At 35.8% G+C, this 25,076-nt stretch overlaps 1 protein-coding gene across 10 annotated transcripts in view; it reads left to right on the forward strand.

Annotated features, from left to right (window-relative positions):
- The window catches only part of BMP2K (BMP2 inducible kinase), a 126,296-nt gene that overhangs the window by 13,703 nt on the left and 87,517 nt on the right, over window positions 1-25,076 (forward strand). The window contains exons 1-3 of one of the 10 annotated variants that reach the window (XM_089912107.1): window positions 271-3,042; window positions 3,697-3,757; window positions 5,398-5,486. The exons of 3 other annotated variants lie outside the window; for them this stretch is intronic. The gene's annotated coding sequence lies outside the window, so the exon portion shown is untranslated. Of the gene's footprint in view, window positions 1-270; window positions 5,487-25,076 lie in introns of those variants that run through there. 6 more of the 10 variants (XM_089912110.1, XM_089912109.1, XM_022599487.3 and 3 more) reach the window with 6 other exon arrangements.

Here is a 25,076-nt window from a genome sequence, read left to right on the forward strand (position 1 = left end):
GCTGCGCCGTTATATCTCCCGTAATTGTAGCAATTATCCAATTTCATTGCCCTTATTTAACTATGAAAAAATAGAGTAAGGGATGAACCAAAGTTACACTGTTAGTGCTGGTTGTGGAGGGCAGAATTTAGGTCTCAGGACTTTAATTTAGCACTTTTTCTACCATGTGCCCTCCTTAATTGGCTCTTGCGCACATTCAAGCATTGGCCTTTGAGTGGAGTGGGACTTCAAGCAGGCTTAAGGGACCAGGGGACTTTTAATATTCTGGAAGCAGCTGGAGTATTAATGGGTACCTGAGGAGCCTGAGGTGGAAGGAGGTATTCCCAAACATTTTTGAGTTAAAGTTTTTCCACTGTGCTCCTTGCTGAGGCCATCAAACTATGTGTTGCAGTTGTTTAAGATGTCAGGATTAATATGAAAAGGTTTAAAATTGCAACTTCCCCCAAATTAGTTTGTTGTCTCAGTCTAGAGAGATTCAGTCCTAAGTGAAATAATGTGTTTGTGAACTGTGAAGTAAGTAACATAAAATCACATTACTTTAGCTTCTTCATTTGAATCTAGCATAGCAGTATCTGGGAACTCCTGGTAGGGAGGAAAGTGAAGAGAAGAGAAATAGCTGACTTCTTATCCCCTACTTCCTTCTGTTCCAAGTTCAAGGTTATGGGAACTTTAAAGCTTAGCGTATGATGTGCTGTAATATGAAATCCCCTTTTGTATTTCATTTAACCAGTTTGTGTTACATTTATTCAAAATAAAAAGACAGGTTCTTTCAAGTTTTGTTTTAGATCGTAGCACATACGCATCTGACTTAAGCCTGGAGTACTACACTTCTGAGTTTTTGCAGGAAATAAATTCATGTGACACCATAAAAATTTTCTTAAAAATGACACAACATTACTTCTGTGATATGTGTGGCATATTTTTATACACATGCAAGTGAAAAGTTAGAATGGAATGGTCCTTGATCTATGATTTAAAAATACCAAAAGAAAATTTCTTAATATTTTTTATTAAACTATGGGACTATCACCATCATTATCAAGAAGCATTTATTTAATGTCTATTTTTCTAAGTAGAGAGTTTTTTTTAAATTGAGATATAATTGACATATAAGATTATATTAGTTTCAGATATACAACATAATAAGTCCATATTTATATATACTGTGAAATGATCACCACAATAAGTCTAGTTAACATCACTACACATAGTTACAGAATTTTTTCTTCTGATGAGACCTTTCAAGATCTACTCTCTTGGCAACTTTCAAATATACATATAGTATTATTTTTTTTTTTACATATAGTATTATTTTTTTTTTTACATATAGTATTATTAACTGTAGTCACATTGTATCCCCAGGACTTAGAGCTTTTTTATAAGCCAAAGTATAACCCCTCCCACCCCCCATCTACCTCTAGTATCTGTCTCTCCTTTACTTCCAACTTTAGAGACTACACCCCCTGATTATCTTTTCCCTCCTCTTTTTTTCTCCATTAGTTATCTGATTTTTCTTCTGTGTTCTACTTGTTCCTTATTACTTACTATATCTCTTCAGCATATCAACCTGTTTTTCTCATCTTAAAAGACAAACAAAAATGAAAATAGAGCTTTTTTTGTGGTCTTTTCATGTCTCTTTCTTTCTCTCATTGACTTTTCTGAAAAAATAGGCTTCAGTAATGGTTCTCAAAGTGTGGTTTTTGGGCCCCAGGGGGAGTGATCCCCCAGACCCTTTGAGGGCGTCTATCAGGTCAAAATTATTTTCGTGGTACTTCTAAGACGTAATTGCCTTTTATGCTGTACTGGCATTTGCACTGATGGTTCAAAAGCAGTGGTGGGGGTTAAAGCTGCTTTAAGACAAATCTACGCAGTTGGCACCAAAATGTATTAGTAGTCATTGTATTCTTCACTGTCACATGCACTCATTTTTTGTTGTTGTTGTTTTAAAGCCAGTTTTTCTTAACGTCCTTGATGAAGCAGTAAAAAGTCTTTTCTCAGTCTTGGCTCTTGAGTCCATGTCTTTTTTTCCCCCCCTGCTTGTGGTAAAATACACATAACGTAAAATTTACCATTTTAACCATTTTTAAGTTTACAGTTCAGTGGCATTACGTACATTCACATTGTTTTGCCACCATCACCACTATCCATCTCCAGAACTTCTTCATCTTCCCAAATTGAAACTCAGTATCCATTAATCACTAACTCCTCATTCCTCCTTTTCCCCAGCCCCTGGTAACCCTCTGAATTTGACTATTCTAAGTACCTCATATAATTGGAATCTTACAATATTTGTCCATTTGTGATTGGCTTATTTCATTTAGTATAATGTCTTCAAGATTCATCCATGTCGTAGCATGTATCAGAATTTCTTTTTTAAATCTGAGTAATAGTCCATTGTATGTATTTATCGCATTTTGTTTAGTCATCCATAGGTGGACACATTTCGGTTGTTTTTGGCTGTTGTGAATAATGCTGCTATGAATGTAAGTGTACAAATATCTACTCAAGTCCTTTCTTTCATTTCTTTTTGGTATGTACCCAGAAGCAGAATTGCTGGATTAGTATGTGAAAAATTCTATGTTTAATTTTTTGAGGAAATGCCATACTGTTTTCATTGTGGCTACACCATTTTAAATTCCCACTAGCAGTGTACAAGGGTTCCGATTTCTCCTCATCCTCACCAACACTTGCTATTTTCTTTTTTAAATTTTATAATGGCCATCCAAATGGATGTGAAGTGGTGTATCATTGCAGTTTTGATTTGCATTTTCCTAAAGATAAGTGACGTTGAACATCTTTTCATGTGGTTATTACTGGTCATTCGTAAGTACGCATCTTTTTTTTTTTTGGCGGTACGCGGGCCTTTCACTGTCGTGGCCTCTCCCGTTGCAGAGCACAGGCTCCGGACGCACAGGCTCAGCAGCCATGGCTCACGGGCCCAGCTGCTCTGCGGCATGTGGAATCTTCCCGGACTGGGACACGAACCTGTGTCCCCTGCATCGGCAGGCGGACTCTCAACCACTGTGCCACCAGGGAAGCCCAGTACGCATCTTTTTAATATGTGAAGAAATGGGAAGTATACATAAAGAACTTGCTGTATAATGAAGTATAGTGGTGTAATTGAGAAAAGCACTTAGGTGATTGTTTGAGTTGTGTCCTGAACCTGCTGCTTTTTTCATGGAAGACTCTGTTTATTTGCAAGAATGACTGACAAACTATGGTTATTTATTTAGATTTGGGTATTTGGCAGACATTTTCTCAATTAAGTGAGCCTGTCACTACAAGGAAAACAACTGTTTTTAATGATAGAGTTTGAGCTTTCAAAAGAAAATTAGAATTTTGGAAAACTTATATCTGCCATTGTGAACTTGACAGCTTCCCGTCACTTAAAGGCTTTTCTGAGGAGATAGGTGATAATATTAACAAATATGATTTTTAAAAAAGGGTAATGGGAAATTTGGTGAACTGTTATTTTCCAAATACATGATGTTACAAATACAAGATCGACCATTGGCTTCTAATGTAACAGTGCAAAAAATTCAGTGATGTGGTTTTAGATACCACGTTGCAGTGACCTTTAAGAAACCACTAACTGTTATGTTTTGCTACAATAGCAGAGAAGAATATCCATAGTTATTGTAAAAGACTATCTTAATAGTCTTTTATCTTTTCCTCTTCATGTTTGTGTGAGGCTAGGTTTTCTTCATATGCTTCATGCAACCAAAACCACATCACGGAAGATCTACTGCAGAAGCAGGTATGAGAATCCAGCAGTCTTCTATCAAGGCAAATATTAAAGAGCTTTGCCAAAATGTAAAGCATTGCCATTCTCCTTTCTAAATTTTTGTTTCGAAAAATATAGCTATTTTTAACAAATTTCATGTATATTGATGTGTAATATTTTTATTATTATTTTAAATGAATTAATAAACATTACAAAATTCTGTTTTAATTTCTAATCTGGTAAATGCAGATTGGTATAACTCACATAAACGAAAGCTGTCTGGGGTCTTCCATAATTTTTAAGACTGCAAAGGGATACTGAGCCCAGAGGGCTTGAGAATTGTTGGGTATACACTGTATGGTCTAGCAAAACTGTGTAATACAGTAGCCACGAGCCACATGTGACTGCTACTTGAAATATGGCTAGTCTGAATTAAAATGTGCCATAAATGTAAAATACACATGGGATTTCAGAGCCTGAATGTGGAAAAAAAAAAAGAATGCAAAAGATCTCATTAATTTTATGTTGATTGCATGTTGAAATAATCGTATTTTGGGTATTTTTGGTTAAATAAAATGTATTACTAAAATTCACTGGTTTTTACCTTTTTAATGAATGTAGCTACTAGAAAATTTAAAATTACATATGTGGCTCTCGCTATATTGGACATACATTGGACAGTACTGGTCTTTAATGATGTACAGTTCAATGTGTGGACCCTACACTTTGCAGTTGGGGTTCTTCACCTGGGGTTCACAGACATTCATGTGCGTTTTTCTTAGGAGAGGGCTTATGACTCTCATCATATTCTCAAATGGACATGTGACCAAAGAAAAGTTAGGAATGTGTTGTAGAATGTGTAGACAACTTGCCTGAGTTACTGCTTGTAGTTACTTGGGCACTGCTTGTGGCTTGGATCTGGGGGAATCTCTTTCTCACACTTTGAATGGCTGGGTGAAACCTGTGGTGCTTGGGTTTTGGTGAGATGTAGTCTTGGCTGCTCAAGTTTGAACCTTGAATGGATGGTCCCACAGAAATGTTTTTTTTTTTAAGTGAGACACTAGGTATTATATAGTACTATTAGTACTAGACTGCAGGTAGACCTGAGAGCTTAATTATCACATGTAGGATTGTTGCTGTGGGAGAAATATTTTGAAACTCAAAGAGTAGTCTTAGGAGCTGTCAGAACACAGTCCACTGCTAAGTCAGGGATTTCATACATTTGATGCTTGGAATCTGACCAAATGAGTGAATTTCTTAACTTGATCATTCATAGAGGTTGAAAATAAGATATTAAGCATGTGTTAAAGTGACAGTACATTCCAAAGATGAAGTTATGGGATGCTTGCAAACCATGAATCGCTAATCATAGCAGGATTTATATAAACAAGCCGCTGAATTGGAGGATATGTGAATTAAGTGGTTGCATGTTTAGTTTGAGTTAGGTCCATGATGCTGTTATGTAATAGATTCTTGGCTTATGTTGTTCTCATCAAGAAAGTCTTCCTGAAACAGTGAAATTTCAGGGCCTGCTTCAGTGAAAAGAGAATGCTGGATTGAGGGTATTCTAAACATAATTATTTCATTACAACTCTTTGTACGTTAGTTATATTGCCCATAGCATTCATCACAATATCCCATAATAACTTATTTTTGTCTTTCTCTCTCTGTAGACTTGTAAAATCATGTTTTCCAGAGGCTAGCCCAGCCACATACTAAAATTTGTTGAAAAAAAGAACATAGGAAGAACCCCCGTCTCATGGTTAGTTGATTGCAATTTGGGTGAGATGCATGAATATGGTAATTGGGTGAAGAGAGAGTTGAAGGTAGGCTAAGAAAGCAGATGATGGGTTGTAGAATTGTAGAATTTAACTAAATTAAATACTTAATTGTAGTATTAAGATGTATTAAGATGTTGTTGAGGGAAACTGGGAAAAGTTGAAGGTGTAGGTTTTTTGTACTTAAGAGTTGTAAGGCCAAGGAGTCCCAAGGAGAGGTTAGCATAATGCTGAATTTGGGAAGAAAAGACAAATTTAACCACAATATATAAGAATTGGCTAAAATTTGATGCTTTTGAAGCCTGATAGTCTGGTGAGCAGGAAGTTGTGAAATCAGTGAGAGAGGATTGAGACTTAATACCCAGGCTTCGGATTTGTGAATGGAGGAGTTTTGAGATGTAAGAAAGGGAGAAAACAGTAAGAGCAGTAGAAAACTAAGTTTATATGTAGTCTTTTTAAGTTCTACAAAGCAAAACAAAAAAACATTAATTCTAAAATCTGACTTTTCTGCTGTAGGAGCGAAAATAAGGATAAGGAAGGGGAAAAGATGTGACTAGAAGTAACAGAAAGGAAAGTCAAAGATAGTGACTTCATTACAGTCTTACAAATGGGAGTTGTGATGAGGTGTCCTGGGGACTGGTGACAGAGCAGGGACGTTCGAGAGGAATATTCCTCTTTACTAGAATAGCTGGTTCATTTTAAATGTATTAATTTTTTAAAAGTAAGTTTGGGGAGTCATTCTCTAATATACTGCTTCTCAGACTCTAAAGTATGTGAATCACTTGGGGATTTATTAAAATACAGCTACTGACTCAGCACATCTGGGGTGGGGCCTGAGGTTCTGCATTACCAGCAAGCTTTTAGGTGATGCCAGTGCTGTTATTTCCACAGGTCACATTCTCCTTTAGCCAGTCTCCTAGGAGGGAGAGAAAAAATACCCTCCGAAGTGTTCAGAGCAGTTCATGATGAACGTATGCTTTGTTAATGGCCTTCAGATTGATCATTAGTAGATAGCAGGACTAATGTAAGAGTTCTTAAACTTTACTTGGGGTGCTTATTGAACAGATTCCTGGACTTAAATCCCAGAGATTTAATCCTAGGTTTAGAGAACTGTCCAGAAAACTTCAGGTTTCATAAAGCACTCTGTATAATTCATCAATGTTGGCATTTTGATTGGCATTACACAAAAACTGCATATTAATTTAGGATTTAGCATATTGACAGTATTGAGTATTCCTTTCCAGGAACATAGCATGTCTCTCCATTTTATTGAAGTCATATATGTGAGAATTACTAGAAATCTTGTAAGATTTTGGTTGAAAAACGAAGAAAAACGGGACATAGTACCTGTTGGGTGCATGTGAGAAACTTGCCTAAACTGTTTCAAAGTCTCTCTCATCTTTATTATGAAGGTCCTTTAAGGTCAAAGGGGACAGTGCATTAAGTAATTTACAGTTTATGGGAAAAATTTTTAGAAATATTGTTTATATATATATATATATATATATATATATACACACACACTCACTAGGGGAGGAAATAACTGGTTTTCTTTCTTTCCTTAGCTTTCTTTCTATACCATTTCTATAAATTATTTCACTCTGAAAAGAATTTGTCCTTAGAAAAGCTGTGATCGTGTACTTTCAAAGGTGTGACTTTCTAACAGTTGTCTCTGAACAGATTACTTCAGGTAGGCAGTATTTTTAGGGAAGTTGCAGTGGTTATCTGGAATCCTTTACTCAAGAGTTTCACTTTAGTCATTGTTAACCAAATGTACACATAATTACTATTATGCTCTGTCAAATAAAGTATATTCTAATATAAACCTGCATGTCTTAAAGATCTGCAAGCTAAATGAGAGAACTAAAGTCTGGGTATCAGTGCTTTTAAGACAAAACTTGTTTTGATTTTTTAATGCTACTTGTTCTGTCTGAAATTTTAAATATCTTTATAGACCGTTCTAACAGATGAAAATATCAATGATAAACATTATCAAATTACTACATATTGACATATTTTAATAGAGACTTCTAGTTGTCTAGAGAACTTTCTCCTGCGTTGCCAAATTTACTGTGTTCACCAGTTCTTAAGTGGACAGGACAACAGCACCCTTTCCATTTTTACAGAGAAGGAATGTGAGGCCAACAAAGGTCAGGTACCCTTAGAAGCCTGTTCATAGGGGATATATATAGGGCCAGAATTTGGAAAAAGTTGTGCTTGCTGCATATGCCAGTAGAAGTAGTAAAAAATAACTTTTTTTGGATTGCATATTCCTTTGAGAATCTAATGAAAGTTATATAGATCCTTTCCTCAGGAAAATTTACATACATACAAATCCTGCACAAGATTTCAGAGAGTGTGTAGATAGGCACATTACCGTGTAATATATTTCTTGATTTTCTGTGATTTTTACAATTTAAAAATGATATTCAAACTTTTGTGTTTTAGTAGCTTAGATAATAGTGGCTATAGGTACTTAAAATATACATGAAAATAATGGGAAGTAAAAGCATATAGAGAATTTATGTTTCTAACCTATACACAGATACTTGATTTTGGGGAGGAAATTCTGCTGCTGATTCAGATATTTGTGTGTGTGTGTGTGTGTGTGTGTGTGTGTGTGTATTTAAAGAGTTTTATGTACAATTTTTCTCTCAGTATGATTGGCTTTTCTATTAAAGGTACATAAAATGTTTGTAAGGCTGTGTCTATTCTTTTATTAAAAAATTTATTTATTTTTGGTTGCGTTGGGTCTTGGTTGCTGCACACGGGCTTTCTCTAGTTGCAGCGAGCGGGGGCTGCTCTTCGTTGTGCGTGGGCTTCTTATTGCGGTGGCTTCTCTTGTTGCGGAGCACGGGCTGTAGGTGCGTGGGCTTCAGTAGTTGTGGCACGTGGGTTCAGTAGTTGTGACTTGCGGGCTCTAGAGCGCAGGCTCAGTAGTTGTGGCGCACGGGCTTAGTTCCTCTGCAACATGCGGGATCCTCCCGAACCAGGGCTCGAACCTGTGTCCCCTGCGTTGGCAGGGGATTCTTAACCACTGCGCCACCAGGGAGGTGAAGTCCCTGTGTTTAGTCTTATCTCTGACTCTCAGGGAGTTTGACCAAATTCTTCCTTACTGATGTGCTGCGGTCATACTAGTATGCATAGATGGGTTGTAGGTGTGCCGAGATGGTTCCCCCTCAGCCCTGAAAGTGGCCCTGTTGTGGTTGGAGGTCCCTGCTGGTCAACTCAGGCCAAAATCAGACTGTCATTTACATCATTTACCCAGGGGGCTGGCCAAGTGGTTGGACAGCACTTAGCTGGGTAATAATACTGGATGGTTTTCTGTTAGTAGGATAAATGCAGATTTAGACAATGGAATATTAAGCCCAGGGGATGGTAGAGGCTGGTGAGAAAAAATATGCTCTACTCTGCCTGACAGGCCTAATTAATCAGGAAATAGATTCAAGCTGTCTTTAAAAAGGAGGAATTAAACAAACTATTCTTTCAGTTTGAGTCTTGTGTTTAGTAACATCAAGATAAACCAATTTGAAACTTGTAGAGTGGGCTTACACAGAATGTTTAAATATGTATCTGTTTTCTGTGCCAAGGTTTTGCTATCAGGCCTTGAAGTAATAGATACTGGCTCTCTGCTGATACTTTGGCTCTGTGTGGCGATTTTTCTCAGTAGTCCCCTCCTCCCTTTCTGAAGTAATTACAGAAGGCACTGTGTTTACTTGGCACACTTGAGATTGTTAGACAAAGTGCTTGCATAAGCATCAACATGTTAGGGCTAGTGTAGTGATAAAGGATAGTGCCAGGAGGAGTTAACATATCCTGTTCAGTACACGCTATATCTTCTGTGACTTAAAAAAAAATGTTTATCTTACTTGTATTGAATGAGGTGGAATTACCATGCCTCCTAACTCCCTCATGCACATTCAGCAACACGGTTTTTTGTGGTTTTTGTTTGCTAACCATAGGCTGTAATGTATGATTTTAATTCTACTTTAATGAACCAAATTCTGGAATGTAGTTATGGGTGCAGGTTGTTTAGTGTCAAGTTAGCTTAATTTAATTTCTAGGTGTTGAAAAAAATGGGTTTTCCTACTCCTCTGATCATTTCATGTTAATGTTTTAAATTGGAAAGGCTTGAACTACAGCTGTCTTCAGAACTTTGATATAGAGCTAATTTGTATTATAAAGTAAATATCTAAAATAAAAAATGGAAACAATTCATTTGCTAATGGACTTTAGATTGAATTGCCTTGCTTATACATAAGAAATATCTAATACATACTAAAACTATAAACAAGATTTTGGAGGATGAATATATTTTAAAAACTTTGTAAACCTTTCATTGTATTTCAAAAGTTTTTAAAAAAGAATTTTCTTTTAGTATTTTTTTTTCTAGTAGCAATTGTCCAAAATATGTTAAGATGGAGTTAGAACATTCCATAGTGCTCAGCGAGCTTGTTTTCCTTTGCCTGGTGTTGATGTTTTATCTGTCCTTTATTCCCCCACAGTCTATGTGATGAATGTATTCACAAACATAAATTCCCCAAATCTCTATCTCTGTAGTACACACCTCCTTGCCTCTGTTGTAGACATGATATCAAACTATTAAAATATAAAATACCTGAACTTTTCACCAGATCAACTTCTCTGTCTTCATTGGAAGGGAAGGCCAGTCAGTCACCCAAGTGAGAAACTAGAGATGAGTCTGTCATCTCCTTTCTATGAATACAATACCTTTATTATCTTTTGCCTGGACTCTTAAAGTAGCTGTGTGGGCGTGTGTATTAATGTCTCACTAACCTCTTATTAATGGTCTTCCTGTATCCTTTTGAGACCTTCTTCTTCATATTGAAATACCTTTCTAATTTGTCTCCTGCTTCTGCCCTTGACTCCTCTTCAGTCTCTTCAAACAGTGCTTGCTAATTATTATCGTTTTTAAAAACTATTTTTTTGCTTTTTTTTTTGACTGATTAGGTTCTCTTTCCTTTATTTCATTTTTTTCCCCTCTATTAATTGGAAGTTTTATATATATATATTCCCCCTATTTTTTAGTGGTTGTTTAACACAAGATTAAAGTTAGTATCTATTTACTGCACAAATATTATGAGAACCAAAGAATGCTCTAACTCCTATATAACATCACCATTCTCTCCTCCTGATTTGTGATATTATTGTCCAGGATTTTGCATCTCTCTTCCCTTTTCTTTAATCTACAAATTAGACATTACACTTATTGTTTTATTAGTCAGTGTTTAATAGTTATCCTCTTTGTTTATCATTCTTTCTTGTATGTCAGGCTTTCCATCTAGGCTCAGCTGCCTTTACTCTGAAACGTTCTTCCTTTAAAGTTCCTTTAATTAAGGTCATTTTGTTAGCCTGAAAAGTTTTTATTTCATCTTCATTCTAAAAAGACTTTTGCCTGATACAGAATTCTAGGCAGATATTTATTTTCTTTCAGCATTTTGGAGATATCATTTCATTGCCTTGCTTTTATCGTTGAGAGGTTGGTAGTCACTCTAATTGCCTTTGTGGGTAATCTGCATTTTCTCACCGGTGGCTTTTGATGTTTTCTCTTTGGTGCTGTATTCTTTTACTGTGATGGTATAGGTATGGTTTTCTGTTATTTTATTTTAGTATTTTTGGGTTTTCTGAATCTGCTGATTCGTGTTTTTCATCACTTCTGGAGAATTCTCAACCATATCCTTTCTAATAATGCCTCTTAGGTGACAGACGTATATTGAATCTTTTCACCATATCCTCCGAGTCTCATAACCTCTCCCATAACCTCTCTTTGACCCTTTGTGCTACATTTTAGTATATATCAGCACTCTGTTGCATTTGGATATATCTTCCAGTTTTTCTCCTTCAGGTGTGCTTCATCTACTGTTTACCATTTTCAGTTATTGTAATTTTCATATTAGAAATTCAATTTGTACAGTGTTATAAAATTGCCTGGCCAATTTTTTTGTCCCTGTCAATTTTGATAACCTCTTAATCCCTTTTTATACGTTCAGTTTCCTATTTGTTTCTTTAAATATGTGGAACATAGTTATTTTATATTCTGTGTTTGGTAATTCCAGTATTTTTTAATCTTTTCAAGTCTCATTTTGTAGTTTGATTGTTCCTTCTAACTTTTGGTCATGGTGGCTGGTTTCTTGAGTGCTCAGTGATTTCCTTCTTTTAAAAAATATTTGTTGTGTGCTCATATTCCATAGAATCTCAGAGGTTGGAGTTTTTTGAGGTCTGAGTGCCTTCCTCTAGAGAAAATGTGAGTTTGTCTTTACTAGACTTCTGGGTATACCCACCTGAGCTACTTTAAATTGTTGGCTTAGAATTTGTTTGCTTGGAAAGTCTCAGGAGACTCTCCCACTTCGTTCAGAGCTGAGGCTAAGGTTGAGGCATATACCTCTTTAGCATCATTAGCAGGGTGGATTGGTTTCTATTTTACATTGAGGGTGAAGTGCTTTGTGGATCTAGGCTTTATGTGGTGGTCCCATTGTGGCCTTCTGCCTTTCTCAGTGTTGGCCTTTGGCTCCAATGCAGCTTATGGATTCATGCTTTCTTCTTGTTTCCTTTTGTTTCAAGGAATTCTCTTGATCTGCCTCCATGATTATTATATCCAGCATTTTAAGGACTACTGTACTAGGAAGGTAGTCTACCATGAATCTGTAGTCTCCCTCCCATGTTGCTAGAAACAAAAATTGTAATTTAAATTTTAATATGGTCAAATTTATTAGTTTTCATCTTTTTGAGTTTTTAAAATATCTAATGTAAGAAATTCTTCCCTACTCCAAAGACATACATACCTTTTCCTTTTAAAACTTTGTGTTTAATATTTATATCTTTAAGTCATCAAATTTATGTTTGATGTGTTATGGGATAAAGATCTAATTGACTAATTTATCCTTTTCCCAATGATATATATGCATTGTTTCTGATGTCATTTATCAATTTTTAAAATAACTTTCATATGTAAGTTGATTTGTTTCTGAGTTTTCTCTGTTATTCTGTGGTTCTTATGCCATTATATAATCTTATCAGAGTTTATAATCTTGAAAATTGGTAAAGTGACTAACCCCATTCCTTTATCTTATTTCTTTAAAAAATTGTTAGCTATTCTTATTAATTCTTTGCACTTCCATGTGAGCCTTAGAATCAGCATATTCAATTCCATGAAAAACTATTAAGATTTTTATATAAATGACATTGAGTTTATCAAATAATCTATGAGAAATTGGAAACTTTGTAACATGGAGCTTTCTTTTTCATAAACATATAGATATAGAAAACTCCACTTATTTAAGTTTTCTTTGTCTTTTATTAATGTTTTATAATTTACCTTGTACATCTCTCATATATCTTCTGTTTGATTTATTCCTTGGTGCTTTTGTTGATGATATTGTTGCTATCATAAATGATATATTTATATTTTTTCCATTTTTCTCTTGGTTGCTCCTGTATAGGAATACAATTACTAGAGAATTACTTTCTAATGCAAATCTGATGAATATAAACCTTTGCTTAAAATTCTTCTATGGTTTCTTTATCTTATGCAGGACAGGGTTCACGCATCTTAGCACAATGATCTTAGCAGTGATCTTCCATGGTTAGAATTATTTCTGACTCTTTACCATGCCTCATCTCCCATAACTTCATAGTTTGGGACCTGTGCTTCAGCTATAAGGAGCTAATTGTAATTCCTTGGACATACTCTGATTTTTAAAATCTTTATTGAGATATAATTTACATATCATAGAATTCAATTTAAAGTGTACAATTTAATGATTTTTAGTATATTTTAGTATACAGATCTTCCTCGACTTACAACAAGGCTGTGTCCCAGTAAATCCGTTGTAAGTTGAATATACCATAAGTTGAAAGTGCATTTGATACACCTAACCTACCAAACATCATAGCTTAGCCTACCTTACCTTAAACATGCTCAGAACATTTATATTACATCTTCCCACTTACAGTTGGGCAGAAACATCTAACACAAAACCTATTTTATAATAAAGTGTTGAATGTCTCATGTAATTTATTGAATACTGTACAGAAAGTGAGAAACAGAATGGTTGGAAGTGTTTCAGTTGTTCACGCTCGTGATCACTGGGCTGACTGGGAGCTATGACTCGCTGCTGTTGCCCAGCATCACAAAAGAATGTCCTACTGTATAACCTTAGCTCCGGAAAAGATCAAAGTTCAAAATCTGAAGTATGGTTTTTACTGAATGCCTATTGCTTTTGCACCATCATAAAGTCATAAGTCGAACCATAGTAAGTCGGGGACCGTCTGTATGTAGCGTATTTGAACTACCACCACTGTCTAATTCTATAGACCGTTTTCATCAATCCAAAAGAAGCCCTGTATTCATTAGCAATCACTTCCCACTTTTCTTTCCTTGCCCCAAACCCTTGCAGTCAGCAGTCTGTTTCCTTTCTTTATGGATTTGCCTATCTGGGCATTTCATGTAAATGGAATAATATGTGGCCTTTTTGTCTGACTTCTTTCACTTAGTATATTTTCAGATTTCATCTGTGTTTTAGCATGTATCCTATGTCATTCATTTTTATGATTGAGTCATATTACATTATTTGGGTAATACTACATTTTATTTGTCCATCAGTTGATGGACATATGGGTTGTTTCCACTTTTTGGCTATCATAAATAATGCTGTTATGAACATTTGTGTACAAGTTTTTTGTGAATGTTCTTCTGGGTATATTTTCAGGAATAGAGTTACTGGGTCATACAGTAACTCCATGTTTAATTTCTTGAGGGACTGCCAAAGTTTTCCACAGTGGCTGTACCATTTTATATTCTCTTGAAATTTATGAGGGTTTCCAGTTTCTCTACATCCTCACCAATACATTGTCTGTCTTTTTGATTATAGCCATCCTAGTGGGTATGAAGAGGTATCTCATTATGGTTTTGATTTGCATTTCCCTAATGATTAATGATGCTGGACATCTTTTCATGTGTTTATTGGTCATTTATATATATTCTTTGGAGAAATTTCAATTAAAGTCTTTTGCTCTTTAAAAAATTGGATTCTTATTCTTTTCTTGTTCAATGGTAAGAGTTCTTTATAGATTCTGGATACTTGATTTTTATCAGATAAAGGATTTCTAAATATCTTTTCCTGTTCTTTGGATTATCTTTTCACTTTTTTTAGGGTTTCAAATTGAATATTTTGAACAGTGCAGCTGTCTTTGTCTTTTTACTTTCTTAATAGCATTCTTTGAAGCACAAAAGTTTAAAATTTTGGTAAATTCCAATTTTTTTTCTTTGGTTTATTGTACTTTTGGTGTCATGTGTTAAAGAAACCATTGCCTAATGCAAGGTCATGATGATTTACACCTATATTTTCTTCTGAGTTATATAATTTTAGCTCTATGTTTAGGTCTTTCATCCATTTTGAGTTAACTTTTTTTTTTTTCGGTATGCGGGCCTCTCACTGTTGTAGCCTCTCCCGTTGTGGAGCGCAGTCTCTGGACGCGCAGGCTCAGCGGCCATGGCTCACGGGCCCAGCCGCTCTGCGGCACGTGGGATCCTCCCGGACCAGGGCACGAACCCGTGTCCCCTGCATCGGCAGGTGGACTCTCAACCACTGCGCCACCAGGGAAGCCCTTGAGTTAACTTTTGTATATGGTGTGAGGTAGAGGTCCATCCAACTTCATTCATTTACATGTGAATATCCAGTTGTCCTAGCACCATTTGTTGAAAAGACTTCTTTTCTCGTTGTGTTGTCATTCTTGTTGGATATCAATTGACCATAAATGTATGGGCTTATTTTGGACTCTCAATTCTGTTGCATTGAGCTATATGTCTGTCCTTATATTGATTGCTCTAGCTTTGTAGGTAGTTTGAAATTGGAAAGTGTGAGTCCTCCAACTTTTTTCTTTTCAAGATTGTTTTGTTATTTTGAGTCCCTTGAGTTTCTATATAAATTTTAGGATCAGCTTGTCTAGTTCTGCAAAAAAAAAAAAAAAAGAAAGAAAAAAGGATTTGATAGAGATATTGGGAGTTTATTTATTTTTTAGAAGTGGGTATTTGGGGAGTACTTGGGGAATATTACTGTCTTAACAGTTCATTCTTCCAATCCATGAATGAGGGATGCTTTTATACTTATTTAGGTCTTTAATTTCTTTCACTGATGTTTTGGAGTTTTCAGTATACAAGTCCTTCATCTCTTTTGTTAAATTTATGACTGTTTTTTTAAGATTATTGATGCTTTTATCAATAGAATTGTTTTCTTAATTTCTTTCGCAGATTGTTCATTGCTGGTGTATAGAAATACAATTGATTTTACAATAATGATCTTGTATTGTGTTACCTGCTGAACTTGTTTATTAGCTCCTTTTTGTGTGGATTTTTCAGGCTTTTCTATGTACAAGATTGTCATTTACAAATAGATATTTTTACTTCTTTTCAATTTGAATGTTCTTTTATTTATTTTTCTTACCTAAATTACCCTTCGTAGACTCTCCTGCACAGTACCGAATAGAAGTGGGAAGAGCAGACATTCTTGCCTTGTTGCTGATTGCGTGGGGAAAGTTTTCAGCCTTTCACCATTGAGTATGATGTTTTGGTACATGCCCTTTATCACACTGAGAAAGTTCCCTTCTATTCCTGGTTTGTTGAGCACTGTTATCATGAAAGTGGTGGATTTTTTCAAACGTTTTTCTGTTTTTATCGAGATGATCATGTGCTTTTTTATCCTATTAATATGTTTTATTATGTGATTGATTTTTATATGTTAAACCAACCTTGTGCACTCCTGGGGTAAATCCCACTTGGTCACAATGTATAATCTTTTTTTTTTTTTTTAAATATGTTCCTGGATTTGGTTTGCTATTATTTTGTTGAGAATTTTCACATTTGTAGTATAAGGGACATTGGCCTATAATTTCTCACAATGTGATTGGTTTAATAGAATGCATTAAAAAGTGTTCCCTCCTCTTGCTTTTTAGAAGAGTTTGTGAAGGATTGGTGTTAATTCATCTTTAAACATTTGATACAATTCACTAGTGAAGTCATTTCGTCTTGGGCTTTTTTGGTTGGACATGTTTTGATTATTAATGCAATATCTTTACTTGCTACAGGTTTATTTAAATCTTCTATTTCTTCTTGAGTCAGTTTGGTAATTTGTGTCTTTATAGAAATGTATTGATTTCATCTAGGTTATCTAATTTGTTGACATAAAATTGTTTCCCTTATAATTCTTTTTATTTATGTGATGTTGATAGTAGTATTTCTTCTTTATTCTTTTTTGTTTTTATTATTTTTTATTGGAGTATGGTAGCCTTACAGTGTGTTAATTTCTGCTGTACAGCAAAGTGAATCAGCTATATGTATACATATATCCCCTCTTTTTTGGGTTTCTTTGCCATTTAGGTCACCATAAAGCATTGAGTAGAGTTCCCTGTGCTATACAGTAGGTTCTCATAGTTATCTATTTTATACATAGTAGCGTATATATGTCAATTCCAATGCCCCAACTCATCCTCACGCCCCCCCCCCCAGCCCCCATAGCCATACATCTGTGTCTCTATTTCTGCTTTGCAGATAGGTTCATCTGTACCATTTTTCTAGATTCCGCATATAAGCGATATACGATATTTGTTTTTCTCTTTCTGACTTACTTCACTCTGTATGACAGTCTCTCGGTCCATCCACATCTCTGCAGATGACACAATTTCATTCCATTTTATGGCTGAGTAATATTCCATTGTATATATGTACCACATTTTCTTTATCCATTCTTCTGTTGATGGACACTTAGGTTGCTCCCATGTCTGGCTGTTGTAAATAGTGTTGCAGTGAACATTGGGGTGCATGTCTCTTTATGAATTATGGTTTTCCCTGGTTATGTGTCCAGTAGTGAGATTGCTGGGTCTTAAGATATTCTATTTTTAGTTTTTTAAGGAACCTCCATACTGTTCTCTATAGTGGCTGTATCAGTTTACATTCCCACCAACAGTGCAAGAGGGTTCCCTTTTCTCCACACCTTCTCCAGCATTCATTGTTTGTAGATTTTTTTGATGATGGCCATTCTGACCAGAGTGAGGTGATACCTCATTGCAGTTTTGATTTCCATTTCTCTAATAATTAGTGATGTTGAGCATCTTTTCATGTGTTTTTTGGCCATCTGTATGTCTTCTTTGCAAAAATGTCTATATAGGTTTTTTGCCCATTTTTGGATTGGGTTGTTTGTTTTTTTGATATTGAGCTGCATGAGCTGTTTGTATATTTTGGAGATTAATCCCTTGTCAGTTGCTTCATTTGCAAATATTTTCTCCCATTCTGAGGGTTGTCTTTTTGTCTTGTTTATGGTTTCCTTTGCTGTGCAAAAGCTTTTAAGTTTCATTAGGTCCCATTTGTTTATTTTTATTTTCATTACTTTAGGAGATGAGTCAAAAAAGATATTGCTGTGATTTATGTCAAAGAGTGTTCTACCTATGTTTTCCTCCAAGAGTTTTCTCTGGCCTTACATTTAGGTCTTTAATCCATTTTGAGTTTATTTTCGTGTATGGTGTTAGGGAGTGTTCTAATTTCATTCTTTTACATGTAGCTGTCCAGTTTTCCCAGCACCACTTATCGCAGAGACTGTCTTTTCTCCATTGTATATTCTTGTCTCCTTTGTCATAGATTATGTGATCATAGGTGCATGGGTTTATCTCTGGGCTTTCTATCCTGTTCCAGTGATCTATATTTCTGTTTTTCTGCCAGTACCATATTGTCTTGATTACTGTAGCTTTGTAGTATAGTCTGAAGTCAGGGAGCCTGATTTCTCCAGCTCCGTTTTTCTTTCTTTTTCTTCATTCTTAAAGAAAAAAATTTGGTTTTGTTGATTTCCTCTATTTTCCTATTCTCTAGTTAATTTATTTTTACTCTAACTTTTATTATTTCCTTCTTTTTGGTTTGAGTATAACATGTCCACCTTTTCTAGATTTTAACCTAGGGAGTTAGGTTATTGATTTGAGATCTCTCATACTTTTTCAGTGCAGTTGTTTACAGCTATAAGTTCTCCTCCAAGAATTACTTTAACTGCATTTCCTAAGTTTTGGTATGCTGTTTTTCTTCATTTTCATTCATCTTGAAGTATTTTCTCATTTCCCTTGTGATTCCTTCTTTGGTCCATTGGTTATTTATAAGTGAAATTTCTCAAATTTATTTTTGTATTTGATTTCCAGTTTTATTCCATTGTGGTTGAAGGACATACTTGGTATGATTTCAATCTTTTAAAATGTATTAATTTTTTTTAATGCTCTAGAATATTTTCTATTCTGTAGAATGTTCCATATGTACTTGGTAAATGTGCTTTCTGCTGTTGCTGAGGGGAGTGTTCCATAAATGTCTTCTAGGTCCAGTTGGTGAATAGTGTTCAAGTCTTATTTTCTTGTTGACCTTCTGCCTACTTATTCTGTCCATTATTGAATGTGGGATTTTTAATTCTCCAACTACTATTGTTTAAACATCTATTTCTTTCTTCATTTCTGTCAGTTTTTGCTTCATGTGTTTTGGGGTTTCATTTTAAAGTATATGTATGTTTATAATTATTGTATTTTTCTGATAAATTGACCCTTTTCTTGTTATAAAATGCCCTTCCTTGTCTCTGGTAACTATTTTTGTTTTAAAGCCTAATTTACCTGATGTTAGTATAACTATTCTGGCTCATTGTTTGGTTACAAACATTTGTATGGGGCTTCCCTGGTGGCACAGTGGTTGAGAGTCCGCCTGCCGATGCAGGGGACACGGGTTTGTGCCCTGGTCCGGGAGGATCCCACATGCCGTGGAGCGGCTGGGCCCGTGAGCCATGGCCGCTGAGCCTGCCTGTCTGGAGCCTGTTGCTCTGCAACGGGAGAGGCCACAACAGTGAGAGGCCCGCGTACCGCAAAAAACACAAAACACAAAACAAAACAAAACAAAAAAACATTTGTATGGCATATATGTTACCATTCTTTCACTTTCAGCCTGTTTGTGTCTTTGAATCCAAAGTTGTTTTTTTTTTTTTAAGTAATTTCTGACTGTTTGTTGATAGCCTCTACTTGTAGACATGATTTTTGTACGTTTCTTTAGTTCTCTAGACATGGTTTTCATTAGTCCCTTCAATGTATTTGTAATAGCTGACTTAAAGTATTTGTCTAGTATGTCCAACATCTGGATTTCCTCAGAGGTGGTTCCTCTTGACTGCTTTTTTTCCCCTTCTATATGGACCATAATTTTCTGTTTCTTTTCATGGCTGATAGATTTTTGTTGAAAACTGGGCATTTCAGATAACATAATATGGCAATTCTGGAAATCAGATTCCTCCACTCCTCAGGATTTATTGTTGTTGTTTTTTGTTTAGTGACTTTTCTGGAGTGATTCTGTAAAGTCTGAATTTTTTTTTTTTTTAAATACCCCTGAAGTCTCTGCTTAGTTAGGTTAGTGGTCAGCTAGTGATAAGACATATTTTGTTAAACACCTGAAATCAGTAAGTCTTCCAGCTTTTGCCAAGGGGCTTTATGTGTGTGTTAACAGGAATTCAGTTCTCTGACGCAGTTTACAACTGTGCTTATCCTGCCTTTCCTTCTTTTGCAGAACCTCAATGTCAGCCAGAGATGAGAGGCTAGGGCCTTCTCAGTTCTGCCCTGGGCATGCCATTTTACTCTGTATGTGTGTGTGGCCTTCTCAGTTCCCAGGACTGTGTCATAGCTTTTTTTTTTTTTTGCAGTATGTGGGCCTCTCACTGTTGTGGCCTCTCCCGTTGGGGAGCACAGGCTCCAGATGCGCAGGCTCAGTGGCCGTGGCTCACGGGCGCAGCCGTTCCGCAGCATGTGGGATCTTCCCGGACCGGGGCACGAACCCGTGTCCCCTGCATCGGAAGGCGGACTCTCAACCACTGCGCCACCAGGGAAGCCCTGTGTCATAGCTTTTCAAAGCCCCCTATAGATATCTTGTTTCCTATTTTTCTATGTAAATTATTTTGGTGAACTTCTTGTTATCCCCACCTTGTGTCACTGCCTAAGACAGCTGCAGTGTTACAGAATTGTTGCTGATTGTGTTCACCAAACACTTTAGTGATAGAGCTTTTTGCAGTGTGAGTTATGAGTTGGGTTAAATAAAGACAAACCCTGAGAATGGAGCTTTTCCAGGGAGCTTCCTGACAGATCTAATAGTGATGAGTCTTGGGCTTTTTGGTAAGTCTAAACCTGTTTTATTTCTTCCATTGTCTGCAGAGCTGCAGTTACTGTGGTTGTGAGCTTTATCTTTTCAAGACTACTGTGGAGCTGGGAGAGAATAATAGGACAAGTTAAGATGTCACAAAGCTCACTGTTTTTACTGAGATTGTTATTTTTCTTGAATAAAAGCTCCTTGAATTATTGCAAGTCTTTGTGTAATTTCCAGAGTTGTGAAAATAGAGGTTTTGACAGTTTTTGCCAGTGTTCTTATTGCTTTTATGGAGGAACAGATTTTTGAAGGTCCTTAATTTTCTATTTTGGAAGTGTCCCACCTCTGATACTTTTACACTTGTTTTTTCCCCCATGCTTTACTTTACCTATTTGGGAACTACTATACATCTTCAACATTCAGCTCATATATTACTTCTTTAGTGACAGCCTTTCTGATTTTTCTCCATATGCTACAACTTTTTTTGTTTCTATATGCTTTGAATATAGCTCTTTTATTCCACTTGTTATGATACTTTGTTTATCCATATTTCCTTTAAGATTGTGGGATATTTGAGACTGCTTTTAATCTCTAGTTCCTGAGAGTTGAAGAATCCCTAGAGATTATCTATAACTGTCAACATAATTTTACAAATGAGACAGGCCTAGAGAGAGTAAAATAGTAAATACTTGACTAAGTATGTTTCTAAAATCCACTTTCTGCTAATCATGTAGTACATAATCATTATGCACTTAATTATTAATATTATATAGAATTATAAAGCTGTGGTTATGTATTGCTATATATTTGCAGGTGAAAAACAAGTCTATTTTATTAGAATTTCATATATACATGTGAAATAAGATCAGGAGATGACAGATATAAAGCTAGTTAATTTTAAACACAATAGGAACTTTTTCCTTTTTGAACTTTATAAAAATAGTTTAAAAAATTGGTATATATGTATATTAAGTAGTTTGATCTTTTTGAAAAAAATTACAAATAAATGAGTGTTTTTGCCAAGTAATCTCTATCAAGAAGCTTAATTTTTTCCATTGATAAAGGAATTTTTTTATAACATGTTTTAGAAGTCATTTAAGAAATTTTAGGACCATTTTATAAATTACACAGGTTAATTTATTGACCTTTCATGTACTGGCTTCCACATACTGTTTTTTTTCCCCCAAAACGTTGAAACCCATCAAAACCTTTATCTCAATTTAGTTGACTTGGTTAGGGACAACTTGTAATGCTTTTGAAATTCTGTCAGTCTCAAGAAGTGGGAAATTTCCCACATTGTAGTTATCGAAAACAATTTATGACAGTCTCTGAAGTCTGTTTCAAACAGAAGTTTTAGAGAACTGTGTTAAATTTTAGCAATGATGTGGAAAATCAATGTCAGTAACTTTGGTGACAATATTTATATTTTGAGTCTCTGGGCATATAATGTCTATATATGTAAATATATAATTTCTTTTGCATAAGCTGGATCCTAAAGTGACATTTTAAGTATTATAGGGAACTATCTATATATATTAGCCCACTTTATCTTATTGTTACCTAATATCCAAAACATAGGAGTATCATAATTCTGAATTATTGATTTTTGTTTGTAAGCTTCTACCTTGGAAACATTTTATATGGTTCTCAGTTAATGAGAAATACATGATATTTGTATTCCTATAGAAATAATCTTACAAATGAGGGCTAGCCTCTAAGACTTGATCCAGCTACTAATGTATGTGATGCCTGTCTAGGACTCTCTTAACTGCAAACAGAAGTTTGCAGTTGAATGCATCTCAGCTTAGTGTACTGAAAAAAGAATTGTATTAGTTGAAAGACAAGAGACTCTGTGTCCTGAATGAAGCTGTACCTGAAGTCAACTGCGATTGCTCTGTGTATACAGTCGTCCTTTGGTATCCACAGGGGATTGTTTCCAGGACCCCTTGGGGACACCAAAATCTGAGGATGCTCAAGTCCCTTATATAAAATGAGGTAACATTTGCATATAACCTACGTACATCTTGTATACTTTGTCATCTCTAGATTACTTATAATATACAATGTGAATGCTATGTGAATAGTTGTAAATACAATGTAAATGCTATGTAAATAGTTGCCAGCATGTGGCAAATTCAAGTTTTGCCTTTTGGAACTTTCTGGAATTTTTTTTGGAAGGGGGGAAATGCTTTCAATCCGTGGTTGGTTGAATCTGCAAATGTGGAAGCCGTGGATATGGAGGGCCCACTGTAGTCTATTATATGTTTAAAATTATATTAGCGTTTTTTAAAGCATTTTTAATGCTTGCACAAAATGCCATCCTATGTGACATATTTACATAATTATTTGCATGTTGCTGGAAGTATAGGTTTCTGTATCTTCACTAGTAATTTCTTTATGGTAGAATTCTCTAAAATAAAATCATGAGAAGAAGAATATGGATATTTTAAGGCTCTTGATATATGATATGTAATCATAAAGTATGGTTATGGTGGAAATATTTTACTAATTTCCACATCCACCAAGAGCATATAAAAATTGTTGATTTTAGAACATCCTTGATGACAAGTATAATGAGGCTTTACTTTTAAATAATCATTCTTTTTTCTGGGAAATTTTTTTTAGGATTCAGGCACACAACTATCCTCCTCATGGCTATAACTAATGATAGATGTATTAAAAATTCAGGTATAAATAAGCATAGCTCTTAAATATATCTCTTTCACTTTGATCACTTTTCTGGACTTTATACTTGGAAATCTAATTGCCATTTCCACATCTCCAACTGAATGTCCGACAGGCATCTCTAACGCAACATGTCCCAAACTGTGCACTTGATATTCTGTTCCAAACCCTCCCTGTTGTCTGTCAAGAACTGTTAAGATTTTGGGATTTACCCTGCTTGTTAAGCTGAGGAGTTAGCCTGCCATAGTTTCATAGATGGTGGCAGAAAACATGAGACAAAGGATTTTATTACAGTAATAGCTATAGCCAGAGTATCAGTGTTTGCTCCACTTCCCAGAGTCTCAATTCCCAAAGGGCAACGTGACAGGGCCAGGTGATGCCTGTACATGTAGTGGATTGTACTGTATTACAGGAGAGGAACCCTGAGTTTACGGAACCACAGTCTTTTATAATGGGCATTAAGTTTGCTCCAGGGGAGATGGGGGCAGATGTTATCTTTATTATGCTGGGCAGTAAACGAAACTTCCCTTTGCTCTTGAGGGATACACTGGCTCTGTCTTCTAAGGCTGTTCACTATGCAGACAGTCCTGAAAAGATAGTCCACAACAAAGGCAGTCAGTGCCCTGCTTGCAAGATGGGCAGAAATGCAAGAGACCCATGTTAAATTGTTTTCCAGCACAGTCTTCTCCATCTCAGTTAATGGTGACTTCATCCTTCCGGTGTCTCAGACCAAAACCCTTGAAGTCATTTTTAGCTCCCATTTTTCTCACATGCAGTGTTGTCAAGAAATCCTGTCAGCTCTCTCTAAAAAATATATCTAGAATGTTTTAATTTCTCACTATTCCTACTGCCCTGGTCAAAACCACTGTCATCTTTCAACAGAATTATTGCAGTAGCCTACTAACTGACTTCCCTACCTCTAATGTTACCTGCCTTCACTCTGTTCCCCACACAGTGGACAGAGTGGTCATATTAAAATATGAATCCAGTTATGTCCCTCCTGCTCAGAACCATCCATTGGCTTTCCATTTTACTTAGAGCAAAAGGCAAAGTCCTTATCCATATCCATACGTAAGAGCCTGTCTGATCTGGCTCCCTTTTAAACATTTGCCCTCTTTTTGTATTATACTCTCCTTTGCTCATTCTGCTCCAGGCTTTCTGGTCCCTTTGCTATTCTTCAGACATATTAGCAGGCTCCTGCCTTAGGGCCTTTGCACACCCTCTTTTATCTACCTGGAATGCACTTGTCCTCACTCCCTCACTTTCCATCTTTACTCAGAGTCGCCTCAGGCCTTCCCTAGGCATCTAGCATCCAGATTAAGCATTTCAACCTCATCCCTACACCCAACACAATTTTCCAGTCTACATCCACCCCCACTTTAATTTTTTTCTCCTCAGAATGTATCATTATCTTCTGTATAGTGCATATTTTACTTGTATATCTTGTTTCAATCTTTCTAGGATGTAAGCTCACAAAGGGCAAGGGTTTCTCTGAATTCCATACAGTTAGTTTTGTTTCTAGCACCTAGAACAGTGCTTGGCAGCTTGTGAACAGTTAATATATGTTGTCGAATGAATGAATGAATGATTTACGTGGTAAAGAAGTGAAATTCTGTTTTCCGAATTTGTATTGTGTGTTAAAATTATAGTCAGGGAGGGGATATGGGGATATATGTATACATATAGCTGATTCACTTTGTTATACAGCAGAAACTAACACAACATTGTAAAGCAA

This window comes from Delphinapterus leucas, chromosome 5 (genome assembly GCF_059928025.1).
Source record: "Delphinapterus leucas isolate spDelLeu-1000000601 "Yukka" chromosome 5, BTC_Dleu_Yukka2, whole genome shotgun sequence".
NCBI lineage: Eukaryota > Metazoa > Chordata > Mammalia > Artiodactyla > Monodontidae > Delphinapterus > Delphinapterus leucas.